At 39.3% G+C, this 15,033-nt stretch overlaps 1 protein-coding gene across 3 annotated transcripts in view; it reads right to left on the bottom strand.

Moving 5' to 3' along the window:
- Window positions 1–15,033, bottom strand: part of LOC133641529 (ras association domain-containing protein 8-like) — a 72,432-nt gene that overhangs the window by 35,562 nt on the left and 21,837 nt on the right. The window contains exon 1 of one of the 3 annotated variants that reach the window (XM_062035324.1): window positions 11,446–11,826. The exons of the other annotated variants lie outside the window; for them this stretch is intronic. The gene's annotated coding sequence lies outside the window, so the exon portion shown is untranslated. Of the gene's footprint in view, window positions 1–11,445; window positions 11,827–15,033 lie in introns of those variants that run through there. 3 annotated transcript variants of the gene reach the window in all.

Raw genomic sequence — 15,033 nt, 5'->3', positions numbered from 1 at the left:
CTCGGTAATGGAAAAGGTGGGCACCAGGGTCAAAAAGGTTAAAAACCCCTGATTTAAAGGGGTTTTATGAGGGGAATGAATGACCTCCCATTGACTCCATTGTAAGCAGACGTTTATTTACTTTTAAGTAAGAGTTAAAATGCATAAAAAAATACAATTGTCTTTTTGTCTTCTCATAAAGATTGTGAACGATATCCAAAATTCCAGAACATTTTATAGACATCAGAAAAGGCGGGAGGGCATGAGACAATAAGGACTAACATTGGAGGCTGCAGGCAGACACCATACCAGTTTCATAGCTTGAGGCAGAGGGGGAGTATCAGTGTAAGAGAAGCTGCACTGCACTTTTTGAAACTTTGTCTATCGTTTACAATCATTATGAAAGACATGACGAGGAATGGATTTTTTTTTAATGCATTCTAACTTGTAAACAAAAGTCTCTTTTACAGCGGAGCCAATGGACATCCAAAAAGCGCCAACAACACTCCATTTACATTTCGTGACTTGAATATTAACCAAGTATTAGTGATGTTGTTACTATAAGCGCTAACGAAATCAAACTATTTTATAGCGGCGCCGTTTTTACAAGCTAGTGTGTAATGTTTACATCATCGAGTGGTCAGCTGTTTTCTCTCTTCCCTGCACCCTTGAAGTTTATTCTAGATCATAAATCATTTATCTCACCTGGATAGAAGAAGGCTGAAGATGTATTCCGACAAGTTGGTACCCTTTGACAGCCAAATTAGACTCAGAAATGGCGAGAACGACACGAAAAGACGCTTGGGTCCACCTCCCTTTTCTTTGTGAGGATTATGAGTCATTCTACATATAAATGGAAATATATGAACATCCTCGCAAAATACGTAAATAATAAATGTTATTACAAATGTGCCTGTTACTACATTACACTTACAACAAGTATTTAAAACCTTAATGGGGGTGTTTAAAGTTATTTAAGGGATGTATAGGCACAATACAGCGGCTTCTCTTGGCTCCATTGTAAGCAGACTTTTGATCAAATGTATTTAATTTTTAGAATGCATTATAAAAATAATCCATCCATCGTCGTGTCATAATGATTTCGAAAAAAAAAGTGCAGTTCCCCTTTAAGCAATGGCCAGGTTTCTCCAAAATTATAGATCCTAAATAAATAAAGTTTTTCACTGCATCTAAAGAGGAAGTTGGTACCCAAAAAAATGGGAGATGGTTTCATGGATGTGAAAGTGAACATATTTATGCTACTGTATAAGTCTTCATGAGGATGGAATGGTGGATATAATTTCCAGCTAATTAAAAAAAAAATTCTGAATACGGATTGAATAAATAGCAAGAAATCTAGCAACTTTTTTTGTCTTATTGGAGACTTTTGGAGGATCTGACACGAAAGCACATTGTGCCCTTCACAATGAGCAGCAGGTGCCCCTCCCCTATCTAAAAGCACTCACACTCACATCGATTACATAAAAAATGACAATAAGAAGTGACAGAAGAAAGTTTTTACTCACTTTTTGTCTCTCCCACAATAGTCCTCTCTTCTACAGGACCCATTACAATTATATGCACCATGACCAGTTATGCAAATTAGACTATGATGTCATCCCAATTCCTGTCATTACTCTCAGGAGGAAGTATAGTATCGAGCCTGTTAGAGCTGTGCTTGTGAGCGTGCAAGTGAGTGTGTCATGAAGAGGAATAGTTGAAAAGCTCGGCTGCATACTGTATTTATGCCTCATCGACAGTTTTTAAGAGCTAAGATAATTCTGCTAAAGACCAACTTTTAGCCCTCTGCCTCAAGATTGCTGGAAATAAACACACACGTACTAATAGTAGATACTGACACTACTATCAGTAAAACATGAAGCAAGTTTTAAAGTTTAATTATCCTTAACACCTCAGAGCGGACTTGTCTTTCACAAGGGACATTTAGCTGTATATAATTATATTACCGTATTTTCCGGACCATAGAGCGCACCGGATTATAATGCGCACTGCCGATGAGCGGGTCTATTCAGGTCTATTTTCATACAAAATGCGCACTGGAGTATAAGGCGCATTAAAGGGGTCATATTAAGTATTTTTCTACAATTAAAACACTTCCTTGTGGTCTACATAACATTTAATGGTGGTCCTTTGTTTAAAATGTTGAAATGTAGAACTTTAAGCTACTCTATATTAGAAATGGCAAGAAGATAGAGAAAAAGAAGATAGAGAAAAAGAAGAAGCTTATCGACTAGGGTGTCGGCACGGACTACAATGGCGGACTCACGCAAATTTTCAGGACTTATGCAGATCCCAAACACACATCAGCAAGTACCAGAAGGTAAGAACATTTGGTTTTGCATAATATTGACAAACAAAACAACAGATAATATGACAGCTAATAGGCGCCATTTTGCGGTCGTTATACACACACCATAATAAACCCCGTATGTTGAATCACACGGTAGCCTTAATGCTCCGACAATCAATCAAGCGGTGAGGCTTCATCGCTTACCAGAGTCGGAATTAAAACATTTTGACAGATTTTTGAGCACCGTGTGTAATTTTCTATATTCTCAAAAGAACATCATCAAAGTTTTGGTGTTGTTTACTGGCATCATTTTGAAGTCTACACATATCTCTTATGTGTGACTGCCATCTACTGGTCCAAATTATCATTACACCAAGTACCAAATAAAATAGCTTCGAGGTCGGTAAGCACAACTACAGTTATTCCATACAATAGGCGCACCGAATTATAAAGCGAACTGTCGATTTTTGAGAAAATAAAAGATTTTAAATGCGCCTTTCATCCGAAAAATATGGTAAATGGCTTGGCATTTGTGTGCATTAGTAACTGTGTATCTATTTGAACTAAGGCTGCAACGATTAATCGACATTGTCGGCAAATGTCGACAATTATATTTCTTGCCGACAATTATATTTGTCGACAGTAGTCGTGACATCGTCACTTATGTTTTTCCGGGCAGAAGCGGGTTAGCACAACCACTCGCAAAAACATCACCAGTGATAACATGTAAAGGGTGATAACATTTCCTCTTATTTTTGTTAAAAACATGAATACCTTGCTCAATTTGCAAAGCAGACCTTGTTTTTATGGCTGTACATCTGTGATACACAAACATTTAAAGCGGAGACATGATGACGGACACCTAGAGGTAAGACGCGGTCTCAGCCTCGGTAAGAGTGTTAGATTATGCCTTGCTATCTAGCTAACAAGTGTGAGAAAGAGTTCTGCAAAACATGTTTTAGCCAAAGTCAGCCAGCTAAACTTTGTCTACATCAATTCAAGTACGTTTAAAGCAGCGTCAATTTGCAATGCCGTAAAAAAAAGGAAAAAAAGCACAATAACTAACGCAAACCGAATGCGCGCATGCACACGCACACAAACACATGCACACATACTCACACACACACACACACACACACACAGACAGACACCAATGCGAAGGTATCATAAGATTAAACATACAATCTACTAAAGAATTAATGAAAGATACAAATCTACACATTGAGTCTATTAAGAGTGCTAAAACAGCCAAAAATTTATCAGTAGTCGATATATCAGTGTGAAGCTTTTTAAACATCATCACAAAATTTTTTTTTTCTCTTTGATGAAGTTAGATTTTGTGTTTTGTTGTTTGTTTTTATTGCTCCTATTTTAACTGTTTTTAAATACATAAACAAGGTTAATTGTTGTCGTTTTTTTTAGCAATTTGCGTGTCCTTTTTTTAAATGGACAACATTTTAGTAGTCATTTTAATTTTCGTAACAGCTGAATGAGCAGGACAGTTACAGTAAAAATAAAAATGTATGAATCAATTAGTCATTTTTGTTGTTAGTAAGCACATGCCTAAAATAACTTAAGCTGCATTTAGAAGTCGATGGAAAAATTAAAGCCATTAAATATGTGTAAGCTTTATTATCCGACTAATCGTTAAGGTAATCGTTGACTAATCGACAATCCAAATAAACGTTAATTGCCGCCCTAATTTGAACAGATCCATGTTGAATGAAAGGCCAATGTCAAGTTTTTCTAAAGTGTCAGACCTGTCTGTCAAATGCACCTGCCTGCCCTGTCCATTCACTTGATTTAGTATTTCAAAGCAGACATGTTTGTTCTCTTCTTGGCGTTCTGACCCCCCTTCTCCTGCGCTCCCCACCCTGTCCGGGGCCCTTGGCCCAAGCACCCTGTTATTTACTGCCAAGACAGTTCTGTGTGCAGAGTCAAAACAGCATGGCTGGTTGAGCAAGGGAGCAACCTGCTGCTCACAGAAGCTACAACGTGGCCATCCCTGAGGGGGTGGCAGAGATGTTTACTGCACTACAATCACCAAGGACAGCGAGACAAATAGACATAGACGTGCATTACCCTTTCAACTATAAACTGCCTGTCCTGTTGAGGAATTACCACATGAGATATGAGGGCATAGGTTCGGTGATGTGACAGAGCAAACATCCACGGACCCATTAAGGAAACAACATGTTGGCCCTGACAGGCAATGGCAGCATTCTCTCAAAGGATCTTTACAGTCAGCTGGACTCGCTTGGGAACATGACCTTCAGTAGAGAAAGGTTTGAAAGGCCATCCTAAGAATCGCTGGTTTACTCCATCCACCGAACTCTACATGGTAGTTAAATAAAGACCGATTTAGACACATTAAATTAGTAAATATAGTGCACAGTTGGGGTCTCTTCCAGGACACCATGGTTCCAGAAAACATGTTTTTCCCCGCCGGTGATGAACTGTGTGCCATACATGGGGTGTCTTACAAGTTGACTTTTATTGCCTGAAGAACTCCCAGAAGCATAACCCCAATATCTTATCTCTGTATGTACTGTATGAATAACCTATAACCTCTGTTCAGTGGAAGTACAATTTACAAACACCTCTATTTGCGTGCTTTTCGGTTTACGAACCTTCACATCGCGTCAAATATGCCTCAGTGTACGAACGCTTCATTTATTCCTTTCGCATGCCGCTTGAAGCCATCAAAGGCTTCTATATAAACTAATACAACTCCATTATACTAAAGAGTAACAATAACATTATTATTTGTACATTTGTAGAGTTGATTGTAAATGTAGGGTAGTTGAATTACCTTTGCCTCCTCTGTGCTCCCCATATTTTGTTTGCAATGTTTATTCAATTAACTTTGTGTGTTGTGTGTCTATCACCACATGAACACATCAAATGTATAAGCAAAATACCAAGCAGATGGCAGCAAACATTCCCGAAGGGATGGATTTCTCAAAACATATGCCGGTTTCCGACAATAACAGTGTTTGCAAATGCACTTAAAACATCTTAAGCAAAGCCGCAGTAAAATTCCTTCTCCAAATCTCCTCCTCCTCTCAGTAATTATAGCCTCCCAGCTGACAAAGCACAGGTCTGTTGTGTTTGTCTTTATCTCTTTGAAACCAACAGGTGAAGTGGGCTTTTCTGGGCTGAATGCCAGTCTCTTACTGGTTCTGTCAGCCAAGTTTTGTAAACCCATCCAGGGTCCATACACTTGGGAGATCAGAAGCCTCCATTTTTTTGGAACATTAAACCCCCAACCCCCAAATTAATGGGGAGAAAATATTGTATTGTCACTGTGTATCCGTCAGCTTGTATCCTTGTATAACAGGCAGTATCCTACACAAAAAGAGAATGTTTTCTATTCTTTAAATCCTAAGCGTACAAGTCAACTCAGTGAAGAGGACTTATCTAGACGAAAAGAGAAGAGTTGATCAATTGAAAACTGGGTTGACTTTGGATTGGAATCAAGTGTAAGGGAGGAAGAGGGAGATGGGTGTGAGAGATGAAAATGTGATACAAGGAGGACTGGATCAATCTTTTATCACTGCAGTGTACTTTCATCCCTAATGGATCTGACATGAGCACAGAATTGCCTTCCATCCCATTGCACAGGCAGGAGAAGGGCGCGTGGAACAAGGAGTGTGAGAGTTAGACCAAGCTACACTTAAGAAAAAAAAATACATCTACAGAAGGAGCGAAAGAACCACATTCCCAAAATAATCACAGCCCGAAACCATTCAAACATATTATTTCATGTCCTAGCGTCATCCAATTACCTCCGGCCCTGAGTGCATCTGCGGGAGTCAGTAAATATGCCTGATAAGGGCCTGGGAAATGAAGTCACTTCACAGCTTGAAGAATTACTTTTGTAAATTTCCATCAAGACTCCCCAATGATATCATGCTGTGCATGGCTGGGCTTGCTTTCCTTTCCACATGAGCTAAATGACAGACAGGCCATTGGCTGACAGGCGACAGACGAGCTTGCACTTGATGAGAATGGGACTTTATTTATATATGTTAGGTATATGACGGGGAAAAAAACAGTAAAATTAAGAGTGAAGAACGCGGCACATAAACTCTCAGAGGATGCTTAGATCTCAGCCTCCTTAACCAGCCCATTCAAGGACAATAAGAGAAGTCGAGGCATAGAAGGCAGGGGGATGTGATCACTTACGAGCAAACGATATAAATGTCCTGCTGTCTGCTGCGTAACATACTGTGTGTGCATCCTTTTTACTGTCAATCTTCTGTCAATTAGATGGAGACAAAATGCTAGTAGCCCTACAGGGACTAAAAATGTAAGGAAATATGTAGGTTATCTTTCTATGCAGCAATATTTTAGTCCTCCAAGAAGACTTTTGACAAGACTGGTCTATGGGCCTTTTAGCTCAGGAATGCCGGAATGGCGATTCAATGGTCTGAAGTTCAAACTAATGCCACTGTTGTGTTAAAAGCAATGTTGCTGTCCAACAAATAGTTTAACTGTTACACCCGACACTGGCTCCATCTTCTTAGAATTGTCTCAACCAGTGAAACTGTGGTACGTGTACCACTAATGGTACGCGGGGTCCATCTGGTGGTACGTCAAATAATCACTTGATTAAAGTAGTGTTTTATTTTCCTATATTCAAAAAGTGTTACTGTTTAAAGGCCTACTGAAATGAAATTGTCTTATTTAAACGGGGATAGCAGATCCATTCTATGTGTCATACTTGATCATTTCGCGATACTGCCATATTTTTGCTGAAAGGATTTAGTAGAGAACAACGACGATAGAGTTTTAGTCGCTGATAAAAAAGCCTTGCCTGTACCGGAAGTAGCGTGACGTCACAGGTTGAAGGGCTCCTCACATTTGCACATTGTTTACACCAGCAGCGAGAGCGATTCGGACTGAGAAAGCGACTATTACCCCATTAATTTGAGCGAGGATGAAAGCTTCGTGGATGAGTAAAGTGAGAGTGAAGGATTAGAGTGCAGTGCAGGACGTATCTTTTTTCGCTCTGACCGTAACTTAGGTACAAGGGCTCATTGGATTCCACACTCTCTCCTTTTTCTATTATGGATCACGGATTTGTATTTTAAACCACCTCGGATACTATATCCTCTTGAAAAGGAGAGTCGAGAACGCGAAATGGACATTCACAGTGACTTTTATCTCCACGACAATACATCGGCGAAGCACTTTAGCTACGGAGCTAACGTGATAGCATCGTGCTTAACTGCATATAGAAACAGACGAAATAAGCCCCTGACTGGAAGGATAGACAGAAGATCAACAATACTACCAAACTCTGGACCTGTAACCACACGGTTAATGCTGTGCCGCTTGGCGAAGCCTAGCAATGCTGTTGCTAACGACGCCATTTAAGCTAACTTAGCTACGGGACCTCGACAGAGCTATGCTAAAAACATTAGCTCTCCACCTACGCCAGCTCTCATCTGCTCATCACGACCCATGCTCACCTGCGTTCCAGCGATCGACGGCGCGACGAAGGACTTCACCCGATCATCGATGCGGTCGGCGGCCCGGAGACGGAGGAAGTCAAGGTGAGGACAGCCGCGCGGTGGCGGGCGTTGTAGCTTTCGACGACACCCCGGCCGCCATCAGAGTCGGCAAGAAACATATATTTCCCCAAAGTTACGTACGTGACATGCACATAGCGCCACGCAAGGACGGGCAAGCGATCAAATGTTTGGAAGAAAGCAGCGTACTCACGGTAGCGCGTCTGCTATCCAACTCAAAGTCCTCCTGGTTGTGTTGCTGTAGCCAGCCGCTAATACACCGATGCCACCTACAGCTTTATTCTTTGCAGTCTCCATTGTTAATTGAACAAATTGCAAAAGATTCACCAACACAGATGTCCAGAATACTGTGGAATTTTGCGATGAAAACAGAGCTGTTTGTATTGGGATACAATGTGTCCCAATACTTCCGCTTCAACCCTTGACGTCACGCGCAAACGTCATCATACCTAGACGTTTTCAGCTGGAAGTTTCCCGGGAAATTTAAAATTGCACTTTATAAGTTAACCCGGCCGTATTGGCATGTGTTGCAATGTTAAGATTTCATCATTGATATATAAACTATTAGACTGCGTGGTCGGTAGTAGTGGGTTTCAGTAGGCCTTTAAACTCTGCGTAATGTTACTGTGGCCAAAAATATTAAGTACACTTGTTAAATTAAATATGTGCCTTCTTTTTAATGAATATGTAGGCCTACAACGCTATTGTTTTTTTTAATGTTGGTTATTATGGTGGTACTTGGAGAGCCAAGTGTTTTCTGAGGTGGCATTTGGTGAAAAAAGTTTGACAACCACTGGTCTAACCACATTTAAAAATTGTTTCACACCAAACTTCAACCATGCTTTTTTGTACCTCAATATTTGTACTGTGGAACAGTCATGCTGGTACAAAAACAGGTACTTCCTAAATAGTGGCCAAAAACCTAAAAGCATGGAATTTCCCAAACTTTCATGGTAAAGTAAAAAATATAATTTTCAGGGAAAATTAAAGAATTTAGCCCTAATTCCTGATTATTTGATTGACTAAGGGGTAGGTCTCAATAATTTATTGTAAAACCAAAACCAAAAACTTCCTCTACTCTGTCTTGGTCTTAATTAGGGATGTTCCAATCAGGGTTCTACACTGCCGATTCCGATCATCCATGAGTAAGATCAGCCGATATCAATACAGATACCGAACATGTATTAAAAGGACCCACGTCTGCGGTCCCTTCCAAGGTTTCTCGTTGTTCCCACTCGGTTGAGTTTTTTCTTGCCCTGATGTGGGATCTGAGTCAAGAATGTCGTTGTGGCTTGTGCAGCCCTCTGAGACATTTATGATTAAGGGCTATATTAAGTAAACTTTGATCGACTGATTGACTTTGAAGTCTTTGAGCAATATCAACACAATATTTAAACTAGGTACTTAGCCTCTTTTACAACATATAACGGTTATTAATTTTCCTGAGGGAACCTATCCCAGCTGCAATCATATCACGGTTATTGCCATTAAGATTATCATGGTTATCATTATTAACACGACATTGTTGAATGTGCTCAAAAAGTACTCTTACACACTTATAATCGAGTTTCATTTAAAACATAAAATACAATAAATAAATAGCCACTAAGCACTTTCTTGGCAGAACAAATATGCTATATAATACTATTGTTCTGGCTACTTGAGAGCCATATTATTTTTATCTGAGAACTTAAAAATGTTTATCTTTTTCTGTTTTAATTTGTAAAAGTTTTAGTGTTTTTTAAGGATTAGGAAAAAATTGTGTATTGGTAGCGTCACGTCCGGTTCATGTGACGTCACGCAAATTCACTTCTTGATGTCATATTCCTTTAAGTATAGATCAAGCTTTCGGGGTTAAGAGAGCACAGCCAGGTTTAATGTGCACAAGTGAATATCTTAGTTGCTCAGATATTAATGTGTTTATACAAATTTAGAAAAGGGAATGTCATTTTTTATTGGGAAAAGAAGAGGTTTGTGTTTCTTGTATTCATGTTACATTTAAGCTAGCTAGCGCTAGCTTGCTTCTCCAGTAAATGAGCAGTGTCACGGGTTCATAAGTTTCTCAAAGTGTTATCAATAATGGTTTTACGATCATTTTAATTTAAAACAGTAATACTAACTGTGGACAGTTTTACTACGATTAATCATTATATTCTTTATCGTTACATCCATAGTTGACACATAGTTGTTATATTATCCTCTTTAAACTCTTATTAATCTACTTGTTCATTTTATGTTAACAACTGCTTACTTTCAGCTGTAACACAGTTATATCTAGACTTCTTAAAGTTAAACACTTACTTCTTCTGTTGTTTAAAACTAGCTTAGCAGTCTGTTTAACTATTAGCATGCCTGATCCTGGCTTGCTCTCGGCATGTAACATGTTTAGCCTCGTTCCCAAGTGATAATGTTACTTAAGATTCTAAGAAACGCAGTTAATTTTTCGTAATGGAAGTGATTATTATAGGAGCGTCTCCACACTGTGTATGGATACACATAATTAGGACAAAAAATACAGTGTCAGCCAGATGGGATTGGCATTAAAAGGCATTTATCGGCAATAACAATAATTTACTTTTTCACAGAAATCGTCCAATAAATAATCGGTGATCAATAGATCGGCAAATCCCTAGTCCTAAAAACAGTGCAAGAGAAGAATGACTCAGAATGTAAAGTGATAACAAAAAAGACATAGCAACAATTAAACAGACAACTGCAAGCAAAATAAATAAACAACCAGTTATTACCAAAAAAGAAAAAAACTTAGGTCAGGTTATTGATTATGGTTCTTCCTCTACAATCAGCACCTGTATTACCAGTCTGAAACCATTAAAATGGGCAGAACATATACATTCTAGTAATACCCACAGTAAGACTGTGTTTTTTTTATTTTTAAATACAGGGGAATATCCCAAATTAGATAACAAAAATGTCATTAATGGGTTTTCCATCTGACACTCACCATGTTGACAATGTTAAATGGGATGCTCGTCAGACAAAATTATGAGTAAAGGTTTAAATAGACTGTGGTACATTACACTTGCATGGTGTCGGTACTTGAGATGTGTAGCACACTAACAGTTAAGAGAGGCTGGTGCATGCTGCACTGAACTCTGTCCGAGCCACCAATGAATTAATCTTTAATCCTCCAGTGATAAAAGCAGCAGGCAGTGTGTGACTACAAGGAGTAGCCTGCACTTGTCTCATAGTTCTAACAGGGAACAACACTCTCTTAAAAACAAAAAACAGGCACGGGGATGGCTGCTTTTGTGCAGGTAGCAATTTAACCTTAAAAGCACACTAAAAAACATAAAAATCAGGACAGCACAAAGAGAAAAGTTTCACCCAAACAGGTTGGAGTAGTTTCCTACAGGAGGACAACTTGGAAGTCATACTCGCAGAGATGCAGCTTAATTTCCTAAAAGTGTAACAATCTATCCACAATTAGATACATTAAAAATATATCTTATGCCTATCCTCATAAGTTTTCATATGCCATTCCTTTCCAAACACATGGGAAAGTCACAGACCAAACAGCTGACTTCAAAGAAACTTCCCAGCGCTGACTTTTGAAACAAGTAAAGACACATTCAAACACACAAAAACCATGTCACTCACCCAGAAAAAAAGATCTTCTTTTCACTGCCTTTAGTCTTCTGTCTGTGTTAAGATCTCACAGCTTCCCTGCCTTTACTTCTGACACAGTAGCAGAGTACTCCCAGTGTATGCAAGGCAGCGCTTGCACGCATGTGTGTGTATGTGACAGGAAGTAAGGACAGTCCGTCAAGAACAAGAGGTCAGAGGCAGTCCGACGTGGTGACCAAGAGGTATGAAGGATGTCGCGGCTTCTGTATTCTCGCTCCGTCTGGCTGCTTGCCTTAGGAATGCTCTGCCCCTGGGTGTCTCCACCACAACCAAGATCTGAGCGCCTGGAAGAGTTTACTGTCGCTCTCTCTCTCGCTCTGTCTGTCTCCACCCCTCCTCCTTCTCCTTCTCTCGGTCACTCACCAACAGAATAACACACCCTATCTGTCACTCCACCCTCTGTCATTCTCTTAGTCCCCACCCTTTCCTGCTGTTCTGACAGGTTAGTTCCACTCCCCTTTTCAGGTAAGAGTCTGCCTTCAGCTTCATGTTCGCTCTGAATCAGTTTCCTCTTATTGCTACACTGTTGAATGGAGTGGAAATGTAAGTCATTTGTATGTACAAAATAGTGTTTGTAGAATCTATAACTTGAAGCATACAGTCTTGTGACGTGAGCATTTGATTATGCAAAATAATCTGCCACATGTCACCACTTAGCTACCAAGAAGAACATGTGTAAACAACAAAAGCCACAAAAATATCATCCATACAAATATTATTATGGCATCATACTAACAATGAAGCCTACACAGAACATGTTGTTCTATCCCGCTCCAACTCACTCTGAGTTTTAAACTTCAGCACCTCGGTCTGCTCCTTGACTACCGCCCAAACCTGAAACTTAAGACTGAGGACTGATACTGCACCTTATACCTAAAAAAATATTTCCGTGTAACAACATTTGTTAGTGATCAGTTTTAATGTAAGAAAGCTATCACAGCAGTGATACATTTTTCATACAATGTTCTGTCCTAAATAAAACTGTGAACATGAACTGATAAAACCTGATCGGATGAGAGGCGAAACGTCCTCCAAGACAATCTGAACAGTCAAGTTGGGATCGATTCGCATTCACGTTTTGTGTTTTAGTAATTTTATAGCAGTTCGTAACCCACATTTCGTCAGCATCGTTATAATAATCATTAAAAAGGGTCAGAGGGAGTTGGAGCCTATCCCAATTCCCACTCACATTCACACCATCACTATGTGATGGATGAACCCATGTTAGCAGCATGGAAGTCAGCCAAGTGAAACACTACACTACAGTGACACATTAAAATCATCCTAAATTCTCCTTTCGCCCCCTTTCCCACAGTTATGCCTAGAAATGATAAAGGTATTGATTTTTGTCTGAATGGCTATGAATTATGATATACAAACAGAATAAATAAATTAGGAGGGGGGTCGCTTTGTACATTCATAAATCTGTTAAATTTAAAGTTTAAAAAAATATGACCTTAGCTGTCGATGGATTATTTGAATGTTTAACAGTGGACATTCTAAATGATGAGAAGACAAATATCTTCATGAGTTGTGTATACCGGGCACCTGGTTCAAGCATAGACACTTTCAATGAGTGGATGGGTAAACTGTTTTCCTCTGTGAACCATAAAAATATATTTATCTGTGGTGATTTTAACATTGATTTGTTAAATCTAACCAAGCAAAAAAACGATGACTTCATTATTCATCTTTATTGATGATTATGGTAAAGATTATAATATGAGTAATGTAGTGAACAAGGGCAATAGTTTTTTTGTAAATGTTGGTCCTAAGTTGGCTGTTGATATCCCAGAAAATGGAGTTACAAAATCAACTATTACCGTATTTTTCGGACTATAAGTCGCTCCAGAGTACAAGTCGCTCCGGAGTATAAGTCGCACCGGCCGAAAATGCATAATAAAGAAGGAAAAAAACTTATATAAGTCGCACTGGAGTATAAGTCGCATTTTTGGGGGGAAATGTATTTGATAAAACCCAACACCAAGAATACACATTTGAAAGGCAATTTTAAAAAATAAATGAAGAATAGTGAACAACAGGCTGAATAAGTGTACGTTATATGACGCATAAACAACCAACTGAGAACGTGCCTGGTATGTTAACGTAACATATTATGGTAAGAGTCATTCAAATAACTATAACATATAGAACATGCTATACGTTTACCAAACAATCTGTCACTCCTAATCGCTAAATCCGATGAAATCTTATACGTTTAGTCTCTTACGTGAATGAGCTAAATAATATTTGATATTTTACGGTAATGTGCTAATAATTTCACACATAAGTCGCTCCTGAGTATAAGTCGCACCCCCGGCCAAACTATGAAAAAAACGGTAAGCCGAATTCTTTGTCATTCTTCCTCTCAGCTCCAAATGAGCAGGAAGTGACAAACATTGTGAGGAAGTGTAAGAGTAAGTGCTCCACTGACTGCCATGGTATCAACATGATATTGGCTCAAAAAGTTATACTGAATATTGTAAACCCCTTAACTTATATCAATCAAAGTTTATGTATATAGCCCTTAATCACAAGTGTCTCAAAGGGCTGCACAAGCCACAACGACATCCCACATCTGGGCAAGAAAATATATATGTAACCTGTCATTCCAGATTGGCCGCTTTCCAAGTAAAATGAAATTGCTAAAATAACTCCACTCTTCAAAAGTGACAGCAAACACGCTTTTACCAATTACAGACCAATTTGTCTTTTGCGTCAGTTCTCAAAAATTTCACAGAAACTATTTAAAGGCCTACTGAAATGATTTTTTTATTATTTAAACGGGGATAGCAGATCCATTCTGTGTGTCATACTTGATCATTTCGCGATATTGCCATATTTTTGCTGAAAGGATTTAGTAGAGAACGACGATAAAGGTCACAACTTTTGGTCGCTGATAAAAAAAGCCTTGCCTGTACCGGAAGTAGCGTGACGTCACCGGAGGAAGGACTCCTCACATTTTCCCATTGTTTACAATGCAGCTAGAGAGATTCGGACCGAGAAAGCGACGATTACCCCATTAATTTGAGCGAGGATGAAAGATTTGTGGATGAGGAAAGTGAGAGTGAAGGACTACAGTGCAGTGCAGGACGTATCTTTTTTCGCTCTGACCGTAACTTAGGTACAAGGGTTCATTGGATTCCACACTTTCTCCTTTTTCTATTGTGGATCACAGATTTGTATTTTAAACCACCTCGGATACTATATCCTCTTGAAAATGAGAGTCGAGAACGCGAAATGGACATTCACAGTGACTTTTATCTCCACGACAATACATCGGCGAAGCTCTTTAGCTACTGAGCTAACGTGATAGCATCGGGCTCAAATGCAGATAGAAACAAAATAAATAAATCCCTGACTGGAAGGATAGACAGAAGATCAACAATACTATTAAACCATGGACATGTAACTACCGGTACACGGTTAATAATTCCCAGCTTGGCGAAGCTTAACAATGCTGTTGCTAACGACGCCATTGAAGCTAACTTAGCAACGGGACCGCACAGAGCTATGATAAAAACATTAGCGCTCCACCTACACCAGCCCTCATCTGCTCAT

This window comes from Entelurus aequoreus, linkage group LG24 (genome assembly GCF_033978785.1).
Source record: "Entelurus aequoreus isolate RoL-2023_Sb linkage group LG24, RoL_Eaeq_v1.1, whole genome shotgun sequence".
In the NCBI taxonomy this organism is placed as follows: Eukaryota; Metazoa; Chordata; class Actinopteri; order Syngnathiformes; family Syngnathidae; genus Entelurus; species Entelurus aequoreus.
The sequence above is the reverse complement of the archived record's forward strand: the minus strand, read 5'-3'. Positions and strand labels throughout refer to the sequence as shown.